Below are 21,570 nucleotides of genomic sequence, written 5' to 3' on the forward strand. Positions count from 1 at the left end.
GCTCAAAGGCACATTGGCAGATTTTTTCACCTAGTTGGCTCAGGGATTCGAACCAGCGACCTTTCGGTTACCTACCACCCTAAAAAAAGAGAACCCTTTTGAAATCCATGTAGAACCCTTTACAGAGAGGGTTCTTCATGGAACCCAAAGAACCCTTTTGGAACCCTTTTTTCTAAGAGTGTGGAACATTGACATTGACTGCTGAGCAAACTCCCCTTTGGGCTCGCCTCGTTCTCCAGGAAATGGAGGGTGTTTTTTCTGTTTGTTCCTCACCATTACCTCCATGTTACCCCCGTATCCCCCCATCCACCCACCTCACCTCTCTGACCTCATCTCCCTGGGCTGGAGGGGTATTTTTCTCTCCTTGTGACAAATCACTCATTTTAGGAGGATCCGCAAGGAGAGAGGGGATGATGGGAAATGATCAAATATAAGCTGTCTCCTACACACACCACACCACCATGGATACAAAAGATATAGAGATGATTATATGGCAGCGCTGATCTTCTACATATAGCTTCCACAATCATCCCATCACCAAAACCACTGTTTTAGAATGCCATGGCTGTGAAAAGAGAGCATGCTTTCAGGCCCTCCCAGGTCCTTCCCAGTGTTGTTGTTCTTGAGTGATCTGTCACCACTGCCGTAGAACTGTGATTTCAGTGATTAAGGCAGAATCAATGAGCAGGGAATTCAATCAGGACCCAACCCAGTCTAACCACTGTGCACAGGCTGTCAGTGTTGCTGTAATGGATGAAGAGATGGAGGGACACATTTAAACACATCACTGTGTTTCATTAAAGGTTTCCCACAGTTTCCCACTGTGAATGGACAGAGTTCAACCTAAGCTGTCCTGGGTGTTGATCAGTGTGGGTGGAAGGGGACATAGCTATATTGGGGCCAGTCCCTGGTTATAAAGAGGTCGTTACCAAGGAGGGGTCAGAGGTTAGAGGTCATCATGCCACACAGTGTGTGAGAACCACCTGATTAGACCTGATCAGAGCTGATCTCATGTCAGCAGCTAACAGGTCACAGGTCGTAGCTTTCATCCATGGCGATGTTAACAGGGAACGAGGCTACTCTGATTATTTGATTATTTAATTCCTTTGTGTCTCAATAGACCTCAATAGCTTCCTTTCTTTCTGCGCTCTCTTGATCAGGTCGTTATTGTAAAAGAGAATGTGTTCTCATTCTCAATGTCTTTCCTGGTTAAATAAAGGCAATTTATTTTCCTCTCCTCCCCTTCATTATCACTGATCTGAAAGAACATGGCAGGTGAAAGCCAAATGCTGGTAACCTGTCCAGAAAAAGAAAGGAGCCATTTCATAGTATTGTGACATACTGTAGCCTAGGTGGGGGGGGGTCTCTTTAATGTTCTGTTGTTGCCGCAGATGACCAGGTGCCTGTCGCTATGGCAGGGTTCTCATCGACCTGTTTGTCCAATGACAGGAGAGGGTGAAGGCGGGAGGGTGGAGTCTCTTGAGACTCCATAAGCGCAGGCAGCCCTTAAGAGCTGTCATTAGACCCAGGTGTGTGTCCGTGTCTGTGTGTGTGTCACCATGCTCATCAGAGCACAGGCCACCATATGCAGAGGTGGTGGGCAGGTGATGGAAGGAGGGAGAGTAGGAGGAGGAGGGGAGAATCGCTCATCAAAACCATACCATTTTTCCTGTTCACTTACAGCTGTGGTTAACCAGGGGAGAAGAAGAGAGCCGGAGAGGAGGATGTCTGCAGGGATGATCTCTCTCTGTCTTTAGTATAGTTGAAGCCATTGCACCTGTATTATAATGAGATTTGACTGGAACCAGAGATGTAGTGGTTAAGTAAACACAATCCAGGGTGTGTCCAATTTGTGAGACCAGTGAACAGGAGCAGGGAGGAGAGGGCTTGGATAGGTACTGTATCTGTCTATATATCCTCCTTTATGAACATACTGTAGCTTTTAGAACCTCTTATGCACTGAGTCAAGTCAGAAGTCTCCCTTTGTTCGCTTTCTCCATATAAACTGTGTATAAAGACTTCTGAACAATGGCCTTGTATTCCCTCATAGTCCTTCTGTGTAGAAAATGATACAAAGCAGACCACAGAGAAGGCTGTGTGTACACACACACACACACACACACATACACACACACATACACACACACACCAGAGAAGTGGAGCTTGTTTACTCTGTTGGAAACCTAGAACAAAGGAAGATGCTCCACTCTTGTCCACAGCATGCATAAATGTGGAGAGGAGGCATTATGACACAATGTCTACACACACACACACACACACACACACACACACACACACACACACACACTTTTATGTAAAAAGCCTGTTTGTATCTCAGAGGGGTTTTAAAGTCCTCATCCGAAACGTGACAGAGAGGAAACATCAAATCTCCTCAAAAATTCCCACTCCTCTGGTTTCCATAGCAGTGTGTGTGTCTGTATGTGTGTGCATGTTTAGATTAGTTTAGTTTATTTGGATACCCATTAGCTGTGAATAAGCCACAGATATTCTTCCTGGGGTCCACAAGTGTATTTTGTGCATGCAGTGTCTGCAGTGTGGCTGTCAGTGACCTGTCATTTACATTTTTTATTATTTGCATTTTTTTATCCCTTTTTCTCCCTAATTTTGATCTTGTCCCGTCCACTTAAAATGGAAGCCAGCCGCACCAATGTATCGGAGGAAACATCGTTCAACTGACGACCGCAGTCAGCTTGCAGGCGCGTGGCCCACCAAAAGGAGTCGCTAGAGCGCGATGAGCCAAGTAAAGCCCCCCTGGCCAAACCCTCCCCTAACAATGGCCAAATTGTGCGAGGCCCTATGGGACTCCTGATCACGGCCGGTTGTGATACAGCCCTGGATCAAACCCGGGTCTGTAGTGACACCTCTAGCACTGCGGTGCTTTAGACCTCCCATTTGGGAGGCCGGGAGATGTTATTTTTGTTGGGTTTAGCTTAATGTTACCGCTCCAGACCCTGGCCCCCTCCGCAGATGCTTAGCTCTTAATAGTGAGTCCCCTGGTAGCTAGACACTCCGCTCTGCGCCGCACCACTAGCCAGGCCAGAGTGGGACAGGGGCCAGTGAGAGCACAGCTGTTTGTGCTCCGACCACAAGCAGGGAAAACTAACAATGTATATTCGCCAATTTATGCCAGGTCACGGTCAGAGAGATCCAGCCTGCAAGCACACATAAAATGTTAAAGAGCCATACATGCACATAAGTTAAATCATGGATAACAGACAATAAAGTCTGGGACTTATTTCCATTGTGATCCTCTTGAAACAAGATGGCTAGGCAACATCCAACACGGTTGAACACAGTATGACAGTGAGATAGTAAAACATAAAAACAAAGAAGAAGTACATCTATCTCATCATTGTGTTATCTAGAACCTGAAAGGGTTCTTCGGGTGTCCCCATAGGAGAAACATTTTTGGTTCCAGGTAGAACACTCTAGTCATTTAGCAGATACTGATATCCAGAGTGACTAACAGGAGCAATTAGTCACATCGACAGATTTGCTCAAAGGCACATTGGCAGATTTTTTCACCTAGTTGGCTCAGGGATTCGAACCAGCGACCTTTCGGTTACCTACCACCCTAAAAAAAGAGAACCCTTTTGAAATCCATGTAGAACCCTTTACAGAGAGGGTTCTTCATGGAACCCAAAGAACCCTTTTGGAACCCTTTTTTCTAAGAGTGTGGAACATTGACATTGACTGCTGAGCAAACGCCCCTTTGGGCTCGCCTCGTTCTCCAGGAAATGGAGGGTGTTTTTTCTGTTTGTTCCTCACCATTACCCCCATGTTACCCCCTTATCCCCCCATCCACCCACCTCACCTCTCTGACATCTCCCTGGGCTGGAGGGGTATTTTTCTCTCCTTGTGACAAATCACTCATTTTAAGAGGATCCTCAAGGAGAGAAGGGATGATGGGAAATGATCAAATATAAGCTGTCTCCTACACACACCACACCACCATGGATACTAAAGATATAGAGTTGATTATATGGCAGCGCTGATCTTCTACATACAGTATAGCTTCCACAATCATCCCATCACCAAAACCACTGTTTTAGAATGCCATGGCTGTGAAAAGAGAGCATGCTTTCAGGCCCTCCCAGGTCCTTCCCAGTGCTGTAGTCTTGAGTGATCTGTTTCCACTGTAGGGAAACAATGTTACAGCTCCAACACCCTCAACTCCCCTCCCCCTCCAGCCCCCATCCTTCCCCTTATCAAACCCCCTTCCAGCACCCCAGGCCCCCCTCCAGCCCCCCTTCCTTCCCCTTATCAAACCCCCTTCCAGCACCCCCTCCAGCCCCCCTTCCTTCCCCTTATCAAACCCCCTTCCAGCACCCCAGGCCCCACCTCTAGGTGTGGTGGTGAGGTGAAGCCTGAAGGGAATGTTTTTTATTTCACTTTAATGCCAGCAGGTCAGGAGTCACCTCGGGTCCCTGCTTCATTACAGCAGCGCAGTGGGGCCCCGTGTCTCCTGGAGGAATTTATTACGCTGCCCCCGGCTAGGGCTACACCCTGGATGCTACATACTATCACGCACACACATGTAGGCAGAGACACACACACACACACACACACACACACACACACACTTCTTGCAGCAGACTGATTAATGGGAGCTCACAACTAGTTACTGCGCTCAGGTGCCTCTCCTGATCTTTCTCTTTTGTCTCCCTCTGGATGTAATACTGTGACCTTTGTTCTTCACACCTTAATACAGGATAGGATGTAATACTGGGACCTTTGTTCTTCACACCTTAATAAAGGATGGAATGTAATACTGGGGCCTTTGTTCTTCACACCTTAATACAGGATGGGATGTAATACTGGGACCTTTGTTCTTCACACCTTAATACAGGATGGGATGTAATACTGGGACCTTTGTTCTTCACACCTTAATAAAGGATGGAATGTAATACTGGGACCTTTGTTCTTCACACCTTAATACAGGATGGGATGTAATACTGGGACCTTTGTTCTTCACACCTTAATACAGGATAGGATGTAATACTGGGACATTTGTTCTTCACACCTTAATACAGGGTGGGATGTAATACTGGGACCTTTGTTCTTCACACCTTAATACAGGGTGAGATGTAATACTGGGACCTTTGTTCTTCACACCTTAATACAGAATGGGATGTAATACTGGGACCTTTGTTCTTCACACCTTAATACAGGATGGGATGTAATACTGGGACCTTTGTTCTTCACACCTTAATACAGGGTGAGATGTAATACTGGGACCTTTGTTCTTCACACCTTAATAAAGACCCCAGCCACCACAGTCATAGACTGTTCTCTCTACTACTGCATGGCAAGCGGTACCGGAGTGCCAAGTCTAGGACAAAAAGGCTTCTCAACAGTTTTTACCCCCAAGCCATAAGACTCCTGAACGGGTAACAGGTTTATCTTATATGCATAGTCACTTTGACTATACATTCATGCACTGTCACGCCCTGACCTTAGAGAGCTTTTTATGTCTCTATTTTGGTTTGCTCAGGGTGTGATTTGGGTGGGCATTCTATGTTCTGTATTCTATGTTCTTTAGTTCCTTGTTTTGGCCGGGTATGGTTCTCAATCAGGGACAGCTGTCTATCATTGTCTCTGATTGGGAATCATACTTAGGCAGCCTTATTTCCCTGTTATTTTGTGGGTAGTTAACTTTGTTAGAGGCGTCATAGCTCTGTTAAGCTTCACAGTCGTTTCCTTGGCTACATTTTCTATAAATAAAAAGGAATATGTACGCTGCACCTTGGTCCACTTCTTACGACGGCCGTGACAGAACTACCCACCACCAAAGGACCAAGCAGTCAGGAGGAGGGGACACGACGGAAAACTGAGAGGCAGCCACAGATGACTTGGGTGTCGGTGCTGAGGGGTGAGTCCGAGACCGAGGAGGAATTCTTGGACCGTTTGAGCGAGGAGTGGTTGGCAGTGGAGAGGGACGAAAGAGTTTGGAGGGGTTGGAGTCTGGAGCAAGACAGTCGCTTTGAGGAGCGTGTGACCCTTCAGGCACTGTGCTTTGCAGTTACATGTACTGTGTTGCCGGTGCGCATTCACAGCCCAGTGCGTCCTGTGCCAGCGCCCCACAGTTGCCGGGCTAGGGTGAGCATCCAGACAGGATGGGTTGTGCCAGCTCTGCGCTCCAGACCTCCGGTGCATCTCCACAACCCGTTCAGCCCTGTGCCAGCTCTATGCACTAGGCCTCCATTGCATCTCCCCAGCCCGTTAAGCCCTGTGCTAACTCTACGCACCAGGCCTCCAGTGCGTCTCTTCAGCCCGGTGCGTCCTGTGGCAGCTCTACACACCCGGCCTCCAGTGAGGATCCATGGCCCGAAGCCTCCAGTGGCGATCCATGGCACGAAGCCTCCAGTGATGATCCATGGCGAGAAGCCTCCAGTGATGATGCATGCCGAGAAGCCTCCAGTGATGATGCATGGCACGAAGCCTCCAGTGATGATCCATGGCACGAAGCCTCCAGTGATGATCCATGGCGAGAAGCCTCCAGTGATGATCCATGGCACGAAGCCTCCAGTGATGATGCATGGCGAGAAGCCTCCAGTGAGGATCCATGGCGAGAAGCCTCCAGTGAGGATCCATGGCACGAAGCCTCCAGTGAGGATCCATGGCACGAAGCCTCCAGTGATGATGCATGGTACGAAGCCTCCAGTGAGGATCCATGGCACGAAGCCTCCAGTGAGGATCCAATGCACGAAGCCTCCAGTGAGGATCCATGGCACGAAGCCTCCAGTGAGGATCCATGGCACGAAGCCTCCAGTGAGGATCCATGGCACGAAGCCTCCAGTGAGGATCCATGGCACGAAGCCTCCAGTGAGGGTCCATGGCACGAAGCCTCCAGTGAGGGTCCATGGCACGAAGCCTCCAGTGAGGGTCCATGGCACGAAGCCTCCAGTGAGGGTCCATGGCACGAAGCCTCCAGTGACGGCCTCCAGTCCGAAGCCTCCAGCGACGGCCTCCAGTTCGGAGCCTCCAGCGACGGCCTCCAGCGACAGCCTCCAGCGACGGCCTCCAGTACGGAGCCTCCAGCGACGGCCTCCAGTACGGAGCCTCCAGCGACGGCCTCCAGTCCGGAGCCTCCAGTGACTGTCTCCAGTCAGGAGCCTCCAGCGACAGCCTCCAGTCCGAAGCCTCCAGCGACGGCCTCCAGTACGGAGCCTCCAGCAACGGCCTCCAGTACGGGGCCCGCAACGAGGTTGCCCAGTCCGGAGCCCGCAGCAAGGGTGTCCCCAGTCCGGGGTCGGCGACGAGGGTCCCCGCACCAGAGGCGCTACCAAAGTGGGGTGAGCCAGAGGTGGCGCGGGGTCTACATCCCGCACCAGAGCCGCCACCCCAGATAGATGCCCACCCAGACCCTCCCCTAAAGGTTCAGGTTTTGGGTCCGGAGTCCGCACCTTTGGGGGGGGTTGTTTTGGCCGGGTATGGTTCTCAATCAGGGACAGCTGTCTATCGTTGTCTCTGATTGGGAATCATTCTTAGGCAGCCTTCTTTCCCTGTTGTTTTGTGGGTAGTTAACTTTGTTAGAGGCGTCATAGCTCTGTTAAGCTTCACGGTCGTTTCCTTGTTTTGTTGGCTACATCTTCTATAAATAAAAGGAATATGTACGCTTACCACGCTGCACCTTGGTCCACTTCTTACGACGGCCGTGACATGTACATACTACCTCAATTTGCCCGAACAACCAGTGCTCCCGCACATTGGCTATCTGCATTGTGTATCCCCACCCGCTATCCCTTCTTTTTACACTACTGCTACTCTCTGTTCATCATAGTCACTTTAACCATACCCACATGTGCATACTGCCTCAATATGCCTGACTAACAGGTGTCTGTATATAGCCTTGCTACTCTTATTTTCAAATGTATTTTTACTGTTGTTTTATTTCTTTACTTACCTACCTACACACACACACACACACACACACACATACTTTTTTTTGGTTAGAGCCTGTAAAGTAATCATTTCACTGTAAGGTTGTATTTTGCGCACGTGACAAATAAACTTTGATTTGAGGATGGGATGTAATACTGGGATTCCTGATGATATTACTGATTTTCAATACCACATTTTCTATAGAGCTTTGTCATACAGTTTTAAATTGAGCCAGTGAATAATACTGAAAGTCTATTTGAAAATACATTTTTTGCTATCAAGAATGTATACTGTATACCAGTTCCATAGTGAAAGTATTCAAACACAAAAAGGACAAAGTCAACCTTTATATATTTTAGAACAATGTCCTTTTCCCCCCCGCTCTCTATACACCAGGAGGTCCATAGTGCAGATAAACACATTTGATGAAACAAAAGCAGACACCTGTTTTGGCCCTGTGCCATAACAAAATTCTGCTCACAATATGAGCATGTTTCATGTTGAGTGCCTGGCAGTGTGATTTTACCTCACATTGAGTTTACCTGTGAAGAGCCAGGGTATGGCTGAGTGCATATGCAGCTTAGCATGACTGTTTTGTGAATGGGAGGGGAAGCAATGTGATGTCCTGTTCACATCTGACACATTCTTCACACTCACGTCCCCCTGGGACCACAGGAGACCCACTAAGCTCAGGCGACAGCTACCATGATTGTTCAGCCTCAAGACCAACCAGGTCCCCAAAGACACACTGTCACTGTCACATTGGTAGGCTACACACGCACGCACATGCACGCACACACTGTCACTGGGCACAAATCCCTCCTAGTGCAGCCAGCCAAACCCAACACAGACAAAGGCTCAGTTCTGAACATATCATCTGGCCACCTTCTCAGATTATGCTCAGCTGGGGTGAAGTCCAGAGTACACAGTAGAACTCTAAAATTAGGAATGTGAAGTCCACAATGTGAATTTCCAGGGAAAATATGGGTCAGGGGGAAAAAATGTATTCCGTTTTTCATCTCGGTTTCTTCTCATGTACACTGCATTTTGTCATTGATTTGTATACTATGCAAATTCAATCTAGCAAGTAGGCTACATGGGATAGATGGATTTATTGACTCATTCATTTGGGTTTTGGTGAACGTCGCTATCTGTAACATTGAGCTAAACCTTCACGTGTTTTCAAGGACAACCAATTTGTCTGATAAGTAAATCAATTTGTGACATTAAAACATGAACAGAGATATAGAAATGAAAGTAATTAAGATGATAGATTGGTTGCGGCACAGAGATTCACGTGTCTTCGGTAGGACATGACTAAGACAGAGATTTACATGTCTTTGGTAGGACATGACTAAGACAGAGATTCACGTGTCTTCGGTAGGACATGACTAAGACAGGTTCACGTGTCTTCGGTAGGACATGACTAAGACAGAGATTCTCTTATCTTCGGTAGGACATGACTAAGACAGAGATCCACGTGTCTTCGGTAGGTCATGACTAAGACAGAGATTCTCGTGTCTTCCGTAGTACATGACTAGGACAGAGATTCTCGTGTCTTCGGTAGGACATGACTAGGACAGAGATTCTCCTGTCTTCGGTAGGACATGACTAAGACAGATTCACGTGTCTTCGGTTGGACATGACTAAGACAGATTCACGTGTCTTCGGTAGGACATGACTAAGACAGATTCATGTGTCTTCGGTAGGTCATGACTAAGACAGAGATTCACGTGTCTTCGGTAGGACATGACTAAGACAGATTCACATGTCTTCGATAGGACATGACTAAGACAGAGATTCACGTGTCTTCGGTAGGACATGACTAAGACAGAGATTCTCGTGTCTTCGGTAGGACATGACTAGGACAGAGATTCTCGTGTCTTCGGTAGGACAAGACTAAGACAGATTCACGTGTCTTCGGTAGGACATGACTAAGACAGAGATTCTCCTGTTTTCGGTAGGACATGACTAAGACAGATTCACGTGTCTTCGGTAGGACAAGACTAAGACAGATTCACGTGTCTTTGGTAGGACATGACTAAGACAGAGATTCACATGTCTTCGGTAGGTCATGACTAAGACAGAGATTCACGTGTCTTCGGTAGGACATGACTAAGACAGAGATTCACATGTCTTCGGTAGAACATGACTAAGACAGAGATTCCCGTGTCTTCGGTAGGTCATGACTAAGACAGATTCACGTGTCTTCAGTAGGACATGACTAAGACAGATTCACGTGTCTTCAGCAGGACATGACTAAGACAGAGATTCACATGTCTTCGGTAGAACATGACTAAGACAGAGATTCCCGTGTCTTCGGTAGGTCATGACTAAGACAGATTCACGTGTCTTCAGTAGGACATGACTAAGACAGATTCACGTGTCTTCAGTAGGACATGACTAAGACAGATTCACGTGTCTTCAGTAGGACATGACTAAGACAGATTCACGTGTCTTCAGTAGGACATGACTAAGACAGATTCACGTGTCTTCAGTAGGACATGACTAAGACAGATTCACGTGTCTTCGGTAGGACATGACTAAGACAGATTCACGTGTCTTCGGTAGGACATGACTAAGACAGATATTCCGTAAACTTCTTCTTTGGAAGTGCAGTACAAGCATGTACATGTTGTACACTGAAATATTGTAATTGTTTGTCCTTTCTTTGTGTCTTTCATTTATAGGATGTAGGTTAAGTTTTGTTTTCACCTTTCATGTGATATATGATTGTTGTCATACATGTATGAAGAGCTGCTTGAGTAATGAACAAAGTGTTACTTTGTCCTCTTGTCAGTTATTGCTATAGTTATATAGACCAGTGAGTGAGTCTATAAGCAATCATCTATACCATCATCCTTATTGTTCTGGAGCCTTCCTGGAACATATGGTAATAGTATTGTAATCTTCTTTATTTCATTCTTACTTACTTTCTTTCTTCCTTCATATCGCTCTCTTTTTCTTTCTCCCCCTTTCTTTCTCACTCCTTTCTCATTTGTTCATGAGGTAGAAGAGGCACTGGTACAAGTCTGACGTGTGTCACGGTTGTCTTGACCACATACAAGCTGAACTAATCACGGTGCTAACACAGGGCTATTAGTCCATGGTTCTCTGCTCTCTGATTGACCACTGCTGCTGTGCCCCAGATTGCCATGCCCACTCTGTAGATGGGTAGTGATTCTACTGGGCATTTTTATAGCCCTTCTAATCTCTTCCCTCTCAATGTATTTTCAAGTGCTCTCTTTCTCTCTTTTATGCCTTCCCTTTTCTCCTCTATTATTTTCTCTCTCTCTGTTACCCCTCTCTATCTCTCTTACTCTTTTGCCTCCCAAGGTCAACAGGTTTTTCCCATTTCAGAGAGAGAGAGAGAAAGAGAGAGAGAGAGAGAAGCAATCCATAGAATCACCTGTGTGATCACCCTTTTTGCCAACCTATTTCATACAGTCTTAGACATGCAATTTCATCCAGTTAAAAGCATATGTTATCCATTCCGAGCACGCTTCCGTTCTCTGTGTAACCTCTTTGTGCTGCTTAAACAGCAGGACAAATTGATTTTTTTCTGAAATCGTATTTAATCTTTTGGATCTTTTTAGTGAATAGTTGTTTCACTCGGTCTCATTGAATCAGAATTCTAGTACTGTCCTCTCATCTACTTTCTAAGTCACCACTACTGACTCTCCTCTTTCTATCTTTTTCTTTCTTTCCTTGTCTTTCTCTCCATCCATTCTCACTCTCCCTCCCATCTCTCTCAATGTGATGACATTGAATCAACGTGGAAAACTGATTGGGTTTGCTAAAAGTCATCAACATAAGGGAATTTGGTCTCTTTTTCACCCAACTTTTAACCTCAATCCAATGACATTGTCATTTTTTGCTGTTGATTTGACATTGAATTCACGTTAGTTGACAACGCAACCAAATGTAAATCCAAACTAGACCCACTGGCTCCAGGTCATCTATAAGTCTATGTTAGGTAAAGCTCCGCCTTATCTCAATTCAATGGTCACGATAACAACACCCACCCGTAGCACACATTCCAGCAGGTGTATCTCACGGATCATTCCCAAAGCCAACACCTCATTTGGCGGCCTTTCCTTCCAGTTCTCTGCGGCCAGTGACTGGAACGAATTGCAAAAATCAACTTTTATTTTCCTCACCAACTTTAAACATCAGCTATCTGAGCAGCTAACCGATTGCTGCAGCTGTACATAGTCCATCTGTAAATGGCCCACCCAATCTACCTACCTCATCCCCATACTGTTTTTATTTTATTTACTTTTCTGCTGTTTTGCACACTAGTATCTCTACTTGCACATCATCATCTGCTCATTTATCACTCCAGTGTTAATCTTCTAAATTGTAATTATTCGCTCCAATGGCCTATTTATTGCCTACCTCCTCATGCCTTTTGCACACACTGTATATAGACTTTCTTTTTTCTACTGTGTCATTGACTTGTTTATTGTGTTATTGGCTTGTTTATTGTTTATTCCATGTGTAACTCTGTGTTGTTGTCTGTGTCACACTGCTTTGCTTTATCTTGGCCAGGTCGCAGTTGTAAATGAGAACTTGTTCTCAACTAGCCTACCTGGTTAAATAAAGGTGAAATAAAAATACCAAAAAATTGAACTGACATCTGTGCCCAGTAGGTTCTGTGTGGTACCAGAGATTTCCTGCTATTGTTTTCCCTCTAAAGAGCCTTGGCCTAAAAACATATTTATCTCTCTTCCCTTTTGGTGCGTGCGTGCGTGCGTGCGTGCGTGCGTGTGTGCGTGTGTGTGTGTGTGTGTGTGTGTGTGAGAGTGAGTGTGTGTGTGTGTGTGTGTGTGTGTGTGTGTGTGTGTGTGTGTGTGAGTGTTTGTTCTTGGTTGCATGATCATCTCCAGCCAAATGTTTATAGGTACTAAGGTGATTCAAGAAGAAGCAACCGTTAGCATAATTTCCCAGAGGCACACTGTGCTTAATTATCATCATGGCTTGTGCAGACTGCTGCTATTGCACAGCTCATCACATTAAGATGTGATCCCTCCCTGCTGTTTTATTCCCCACTACCCCACTATGTTCCACTCTTTGCTACAGTCCCATTTGAATACCTGAAACACACCATACCACATCCTATAGGTGAATTTTACTGCGCTGCAGGAAATGCAGATAAGCTTTGTGATTTACATAAATTCTTTGAAAACGTTCACTAACACACAGGTAGGTATATTAACAGTATCACACTTTTTATGTAGCCTACTTTTGTCCAGCTAATAGCCTAACCACCGATCAAGCAACATTGTGGACTAAATGTTCGAATATGTCACGTCCTGACCTGAGAGAGCCTTTTTTATTTCTCTATTTGGTTAGGTCAGGGTGTGATTTGGGTGGGCATTCTAGTTTGTCTATTTCTTTGTTGACCGGGTATGGTTCCCAATCAGAGGCAGCTGTCTGTCATTGTCTCTGATTGAGAATCATACTTAGGCAGCTTGTTATACACCCTAGTTTGTGGGATCTTGCCTTTGTATAGTTGCTGTTTAGTGCCACAGAGCTTTACGTTCGTTTGTTGTTTTTTGGTGTCATTTGAAAATAAAGTAAAATGTACGCCTACCACGCTGCACCTTGGTCTTCATCTATCAACGAGCGTAACAGAATACTGTTGCTGCATGATTATTTTGCTCCGACAATACTGGTCAAATTAAGATCCTACATCTGTAGCTGCAAGCAATAAAGTTTAATCTTCATTCCAGAATATGGAATATTTATCTTCCTGAGCACATTGTGACATGTTTATAGAGGAATATAGATGTGGATAAAAACAGGTGATTCTTTCTTGAATCAGTAGGCATATCTGCAACACATATTCCTTTAAACTTTTCCTCACTCCATGCAATCGAGATTAGTACATTTTGCCATGTTATTTGATATCCACATCACCCTTGCCTCTATCTGTGGCACCCCAGTAGCACATAGACATATTCATGGAAGGCATGGTAGATTGGCATATGAGATGAGAATCCTCCTGTCGTCTCCACAGTCCCTGTTTAATTCCCTGCATGGTCAGACTCAGACAGCATGGTCCGACATGCCTGTAGCTTTAATGTGATGGTGGGCCGTCAGGAACACTCTCCTCTCCTCCATCTCCTTCAGACCAGGGGGAGAGGAGAGGTCGCCTATACCTATCATCTACCTGCCTGGAAAAGAAGACGGAAATGGAAATAGGTTCCGCATGCGAGCGATGAAAAACAATTTCCAAGAGACACCCGTATCCCAACTGCCACCCCTTCTGCTTTCATTATAGAGCTTTATGGTAGGAAATGATAGGAAATGACTTGACTGAAACACACACACAACCACACTCGCACATACAACACACAGACACAACCACACTCACAGCACACAAACACAACCACACTCGCACATACAACACACAAACACAACCCCACTCACAGCACACAATCACATCCACACTCACACATGCAGCACACACACACACACATTGATTTAAGAACAAATCTTAAACCGCAAACTTATTTCGTTTATAAAAATAGATACATAGATCTAACAACTGTCAACACTAACCTTTTTGCCACAGAACGCCAGTTGCAGTTCTATTGGTGAAAAAATAGATATGCAAATAGTAGGCAGGATCAAAACACCTGTCCTGTTGTGTATGTGAAGCATCTGTTAATCAAATCCAGGGGAAAGGTAGACAACAGGAAAAATAATCACTAGAAGGAAAGCACGTCAGAAAAACTGGTTTGATGTATGGCTATGAGGCTGCAACTGTAATTAAAGAATATTTCTTGGTATTTCCAGGGCCTACAGCATGTTTCATGTCACAGAGTTTCATCACTGACAAACAGCGCTGGCAACACAAACAAATGAGTGCTGTGCTGGCAAATAGAGATTTATTATACATCATTCTTTTTACACACACTCCCAAATATTTGCAAGGAAACACTGCAAGAACACATATCTGACAGAGGAGTAAAAATAACAATGTGTTTCTCATTGTAAAGAGGAACAGTCTTTGTTTAGTTACTGTGACACTAGCGCTCAGATACGTGGTTAGGTAAGGTAAGTTCAGGTAACATATGTTTATGTCATGGAGAGAACAACATATTGTTCTGTATGTGGGTGACTGTACTGCCCCTAGTTGTTTCAGTGCACAGTAGCAGGCAGGTAGAATCCCAATTGGGACAGCAGCCAAATGGAAAGTTCCTTTCAGGGCTGAGAGCAGTCACCTGTGGATAGACACTCTGTAGCATCCTGTACCTGGTCTCTGTGGTTGTTATCTGGGCCTGTGGTGGCTGACTTGTTCCAGGGCTGGGAGTGTCACAGATGTGCTTGTGGGTCATAGGAGATAAGCAGCCCACGGGACAACATTAGCCCTCATATTCATCGACCATATTTGCTGCAAGGCTGGAATGCAGATATAGGAGTAGAGGGGACGAGGAGAAGAGGAGCCACTGTCAATCCATTAAATCTCCTCTCTCCCTGTCTAAAGGATTATCATACTTAACTCTGTGGTCTTGTAACTTGTCAAGTCAAGTGTCAAAGCTCCCCCTCTTGAATAAGTGAGAGTTGCTGTCAACGCTCTCTGTTGTTCCCTTGACCTTAGCTTACCCTCAGATTCGAACCAGTGTTTCTAACCATGGGGTAAAACTCTATTGTAGAGATTTGTGTGTTCAGCCATTTGTGGTACTGACACAGTTGAACCCAGATCTGTTACTGAGTGGCAGTAATCAGTGCGGGGCGGTAGTTGTAGTCGTTAACAAACAGAGCCAGTGGGAACAGACAGAACAGACAAATGACTGCCTCCAGCCAGCCATGTCTGGCTACAACTGGCCCAAATGGCAGGCACTAGTAGTGCACTACATAGAGAATAGGGTGCCATTTGGGATGTATCCATGGACATACAGGCCAGGACCGGGAGGGAGCCATCCCATCAATCTCTAATTCAATCCCACGGGCAACTGTCCTCAGTGCTAACTGAGTTAACACAGTCAGTGTTGGGAGGTAATAAAGTTTGATCCAAAGTAGAAATCTTAGCGTTATAATGAATGGCCCTCAAGGCCCACAGCAGCAGCAGGAGAATGGCTTGTAATTAAGCCCTCTGATGGTACGTGGAGGAAATACAGGATGACCAACAAAGAAATAGAATTACTAGCATGGGTACACTCAACTTGTGTAGGTACAGTCGACATAATGCCCATTCAAGTCATCCATTTCTATGATGACCACATCATCCTCTAAGACTGGGCCACACACACTCCACTTCACTACTCACTGGTAGAGCGAGATCACTGTATAACCCTCAGCCCCACAGGGCATTGGACTGACTAGACAACTAAAAGGTCATGTGTCACAACCTAACGTTTTCATTTAATGATTCATCAACAGGGAACAATTTCATTTGAATATGCCAAAAGTATTTGTACTAATAGATTAGTACTATAGAGAGTGTAAGGTTCACAGTGTTTAATTTTAATGGGTGATGGATGATCCACATCACTAACCTACAGTATCAGAGTGAATGCACACACCACCCAAAGATATTGGTATGAAGTCTGTACCGTACCCATGAGATAGTGGTATCATATACTCTCAGTAAGACCTCCCAGTCCCTGTGTATAGCCCTCCAGAGCCTGACCCAGAGAGTGAATCAGGACCTCAGTCCATCCTGTGTGATTGGTACTATACAGAGTTACCACGGTGTTACCGTGGTACCCAGCCGAGAGTTAATGCACTGTCACGCATGGACGCTACCTCATCACACACCTCACTCCGGGGACAGGTCAAGAAGCCAAGAAGTTCTCCTCAAATACCTTCATGAAATGTACTCAATATTTTTCTCATTCTCACAGCCGTGCAATTCAGTATCATCTTCAAGGGCGATGTGGCATGTCTCACTAGTTCAGTCAAGGGATGAGAGAGAGAGAGAGAGAGAGAGAGAGAGAGAGAGAGAGAGAGAGAGAGAGAGAGAGAGAGAGAGAGAGAGAGAGAGAGAGAGAGAGAGAGAGAGAGAGAGAGAGAGAGAGAGAGAGAGAGAGAGAGAGAGAGAGAGAGAGAGAGAGAGAGAGAGAGAGAGAGAGAGAGAGAGAGAGAGAGAGAGAGAGAGAGAGAGAGAGAGAGAGAGAGAGAGAGAGAGAGAGAGAGAGAGAGAGAGAGAGAGAGAGAGAGAGAGAGAGAGAGAGAGAGAGAGAGAGAGAGAGAGAGAGAGAGAGGAGAGTCAGAGTCAAGGCTGAGCTCTCCTATCTTCTCCTCTCCTTCTAACACTGCTTCTTTCCTGTCATATTCTCAATGATGAGTCCAGGGAAGACAGAGGAGAGTCAAGGCTGCAGTACACCTCGACTGAGCTTTGCCAGTCTTCTCATCACATCTCCTCTCTTCTTCTCTTCTCCTTTACTCTCTTCTTTTCCTGAATCTGATTGAAGAATAAACACACTGTTACAGAAGTATTGATGTTTATTTTAGAGGATTGACTACGCTAAAGGTTCAGTGATAATCACAGACCCTTGGCCTGCTGACTTCCACAGCTACCTGTGGAAATGAACAATGAAACATAGTGCTTCTGCACTTGTCAACAACATCTGGAGAGCATGATGTTACCATCTGCAGAGCATCTCTCTGCATCTCTCTCACAAGTTGTTCTCCACAAGCAATTATCCCCATTGCGAAACATTACAAAAAATCCAGGATTTCAAACTTCAAGGATAACCCTGCCAGTGGTGTAACCACAGAGGACGGATGAGCCTGAGCAATAACAAGTCAAACCCATATGGATGAACTCATAGAATATTCCCAAGCAGCATATGTTGCTGAACAGAGAGGCAGGCATCTGTTTTGGCTGGTGATTTACTATCATTAGCATCACGTCGGCTCTGCTGTTGTATTCAGCCAGACAGGCTGCAGTAAAGAAGCATTAGCAGTGATGTGGGTGCTGCAATGTCTCTTCACCATTTGTCTGTGTTAGGCCTCCAAGTGATCCCAATTACTTTATCTATGTTTAGGGGCTGCAGGGAAAGCATCATCAGTGATTCTTTACTGTTTCTACATGCTAATTTCTCACTTGCTCTGCTGTACATTTTCATCAGGATCTAGAGTGACACGTGTTGTTATAACAATACAGGTGGAGTTTGGCAGGTGATGGTAGTCATCTCCATAGGTGTCACTGCTCCATAGGAAGTGTCCGTCTGTGTGTGTATCTGCATGTCTGTATGGGAGTGGGGTGTATCTGTAAATGAGACACATTAGCCCCTGTGTGACCTACACTATCCTTTCCCCATTGTTACCTCTGTCTGTCTCTTCCCCATTATTTGTTCTGATGGACTCCGTCGCTCCTTCCTTCCCTCCCTCCCTGCAGTCCCACCTGATTGCCATTGGATAATCTCCCTCTCTCCACATCATGCCATTGCCAGCAACCTTCCCATCTCCCAGAATGTACATGGTTTGTGTGAATGTGTGTGTGTGTTTGTGTGTGTGAGTGCATATGTGCACATGGGTGTGGTGTGTGTGTGTGAATGGTGCAGGAAGCACAGTAAACGGTACCTAATAGGAACAGGAAGGAAGAAGAAGCTGCATGTTTTAGAGTGCTGTGCTAAATGCTTTTTACTGCTCTGCAGCTATTGAGGAGATGGCTCTTTAAACTCCTGTAATTACATTTTAACGGCTCTTCCTCATGGCTAACTGCCTTCATTACTGCTGTACCTGCCGCCCAACTGGCCAAGTGGACCGTTAAGAATCCCCCCCGCCCACTCCCGATGGATACTCATTGTGTGTGTGACCAGTTCCGAGACGCCCATCCAAATGACCACTGTTGTTTTAGGATTTAGATCATGCTTGGTGCTCTATGTGCAGTTTACAGTATATAAGTCAGTTCAACGGTTGCTACATTGTTTACTTTTTATGCTGTGAGGTTACCATGAGCAGTTTCACAGCATCACATCATTTTACACCGCTCCCTTCGTCTCTGTACGTCCCCATAGGATTATACCAGTGGAGGCTGCTGAACGGCTCATAATAATGGCTGGAACAGAGCAAATGGAATGGGATCAAACACCTGACATCCATGTGTTTGATGTATTTGATACCATTCCAATGATTCTTCTACAGTCAATAACACAAGCCCGTTCTCCCCAATTAAGGTGCCACCAACATCCTGTGGATTACACTGCTATGGAAGCTTCTATCGTCATGAGATTGAGTTTCCATTGTGGGCTGCTACCATGTGCTCTCCAATACAGTTTTCACCTTTTACTCAAGATTGAACATGAGTCAAATCAGGAAATGTTATGTATATACATGTATGCATACAGTACATCCTCAACAGCTAATCCATCATATATACAGTATATACGTGTATCATATCATAGACTACACATTTGAATCATTGCCATGCAAGAAGAATCAAAGGCAAACGATTTAGTTGAATATCTCCAGTAGTCCCATACAATAACACAGTTGCTAGTCTCTAAACTGAATCCAGGTGGAGTGTGTGTGCAGCAGCCCTCAGCTCCCGATACTGAGTCCAGGGTCATCAGGCTTGTACGTCTGTTCCATTAACAGAGCTATGCAGCCTGGAGAGACCATATCGACCTGAGGCACAGGGCTTATCTGATGCAGACAAACATTGCTCCCTACCTCCACATACCTACCTTCCAGCTTCTGTCGATGAAATCCAATGATGCTCAAGGCTCTCGTGCCACTTGGTTCAAGTCTGTGGGGTTTGATTTCATTCCTGCATCGATTATTTGGTGGCCTGGCGAGTTTCTTCATTATTTATTTGGATTTTGGTGGCTGGGGTGCAGGCAGGCTGTGTGTGACTGCTGTCATATCTCTGTGTGGGAGGGAACAGCGAGGGAAGGGCCTTGAAAAGGAAACCCTGCCTGTGTCTTTGTTCACTTTCCACAAAGCCAATGAGAGAGAAGGCCCTTAAAGTGTTATTAGCCGGGCTGCTTTGAGGAGCCAGGCACCGACAGATAAACAGGTGGCCATTCTGAGCAGGACAGAGACAGAACTCTGGGTGGGTTGGGGGATATTTAGCAGCCTCAGCTTCCACTCTGGGTTGGGGCTCCAGCAGCCTCATCCTCCACCTCAGAGATAAATGTAATGAGCTGACGACTACCCACTCACACAACCTTCTCCCCATTCCTTTTGTCTTTCTCCCTTTTCCCCCCTCCATCTCTCTCTTTCTCTTCCTTACCAGCATGATCCTCAGCAGTCACTCTCAGGGGGCTTTTTTATTTATCTACCTACTCTCTGAGATATGCATGGGAATTTTCTAAATGTACAGCCCCCCTTACCAAAAAATCCATATACACTACCGTTCAAAAGTTTGGGGTCACTTAGAAATGTCCTTGATTTCCATAAAAAAACATAAATGAAATTAGTTGCAAAATGAATAGGAAATATAGTCAAGGTGTTGACAAGGTTATAAATAATGATTTTGATTTGAAATAATAATTGTGTCCTTCAAACTTTGCTTTTGTCAAATAATCCTCCATTTACAGCAATGATGACTTGATGATTACCTTTGGCATTCTAGTTGTCAATTTGTTGAGGTAATCTGAAGAGATTTCACCCCATACCTCCCAGAAGTAGGATTGGCTTGATGGGCACTTCTTACGTGCCATACGGTCAAGCTGCTCCCACAACAGCTCAATAGAGTTGAGATCCGGTGACTGTGCTGGCCACTCCATTATAGACAGAATACCAGCTGACTGCTTCTTCCCTAAATAGTTCTTGCAGAGTTTGGAGCTGTGGTTTGGGTCATTGTCCTGTTGTAGTAGGAAATTGGCTCCAATTAAGATCCGTCCACAGGGTATGGCATGGCTTTGCAAAATGGAGTGATAGCCTTCCTTCTTCAAGATCCCTTTTACCCTGTACAAATCTCCCACTTTACCACCACCAAAGCACCCCCAGACCATCACATTGCCTCCACCGTGCTTGACAGATGGCATCAAGCACTCCTCCAGCATCTTTTCATTTTTTTCTGCGTCTCACAAATGTTCTTCTTTGTGATCTGAACACCTCAAACTTCGTCTGTCCATAACACTTTTTTTCCAATCTTCCTCTGTTCAGTGTCTGTGTTCTTTTGCCCATCTTAATCTTTTATTTTTATTGGCCAGTCTGAGATATGGCTTTTTCTTTGCAACTCTGCCTAGAAGGCCAGCATCCCGGAGTCGCCTCTTCACTGTTGACGTTGAGACTGGTGTTTTGCAGGTACTATTTAATGAAGCTGCTAGTTGACTTGTGAGGTGTCTGTTTCTCAAACTAGACACTCTAATGTACTTGTCATCTTGCTCAGTTGTGCACCGGGGCCTCCCACGATGCACAACACAGTGTTTTACGAGATCTTCAGTTTCTTGGCAATTTCTCACGTGGAATGGCCTTCATTTCTCAGAACAAGAATAGACTGATGAGTTTCAGAATAAAGTTCTTTGTTTCTGGCCATTTTGAGCCTGTAATCGAAGTCACAAATGCTGATGCTCCAGATACTCAAATAGTCTAAAGAAGGCCAGTTTCATTGCTTCTTTAAACAGAACAACAGTTTTCAGCTGTGCTAACATAATTGAAAAAGGGTTTTCTAATGATCAATTAGCTTTTTAAAATGATACAACGTGCCATTGGAACACAGGAGTGATGGTTGCTGGTAATGGGCCTCTGTACGCCTAT

At 45.4% G+C, this 21,570-nt stretch overlaps 1 protein-coding gene across 1 annotated transcript in view; it reads left to right on the top strand.

Annotated features, from left to right (window-relative positions):
* LOC110533641 (transmembrane protein 211-like) overlaps positions 1–21,570 on the top strand; it is a 179,306-nt gene that overhangs the window by 153,757 nt on the left and 3,979 nt on the right. The window lies entirely within an intron of this gene.

This window comes from Oncorhynchus mykiss, chromosome 10 (genome assembly GCF_013265735.2).
Source record: "Oncorhynchus mykiss isolate Arlee chromosome 10, USDA_OmykA_1.1, whole genome shotgun sequence".
Taxonomy (NCBI): domain Eukaryota; kingdom Metazoa; phylum Chordata; class Actinopteri; order Salmoniformes; family Salmonidae; genus Oncorhynchus; species Oncorhynchus mykiss.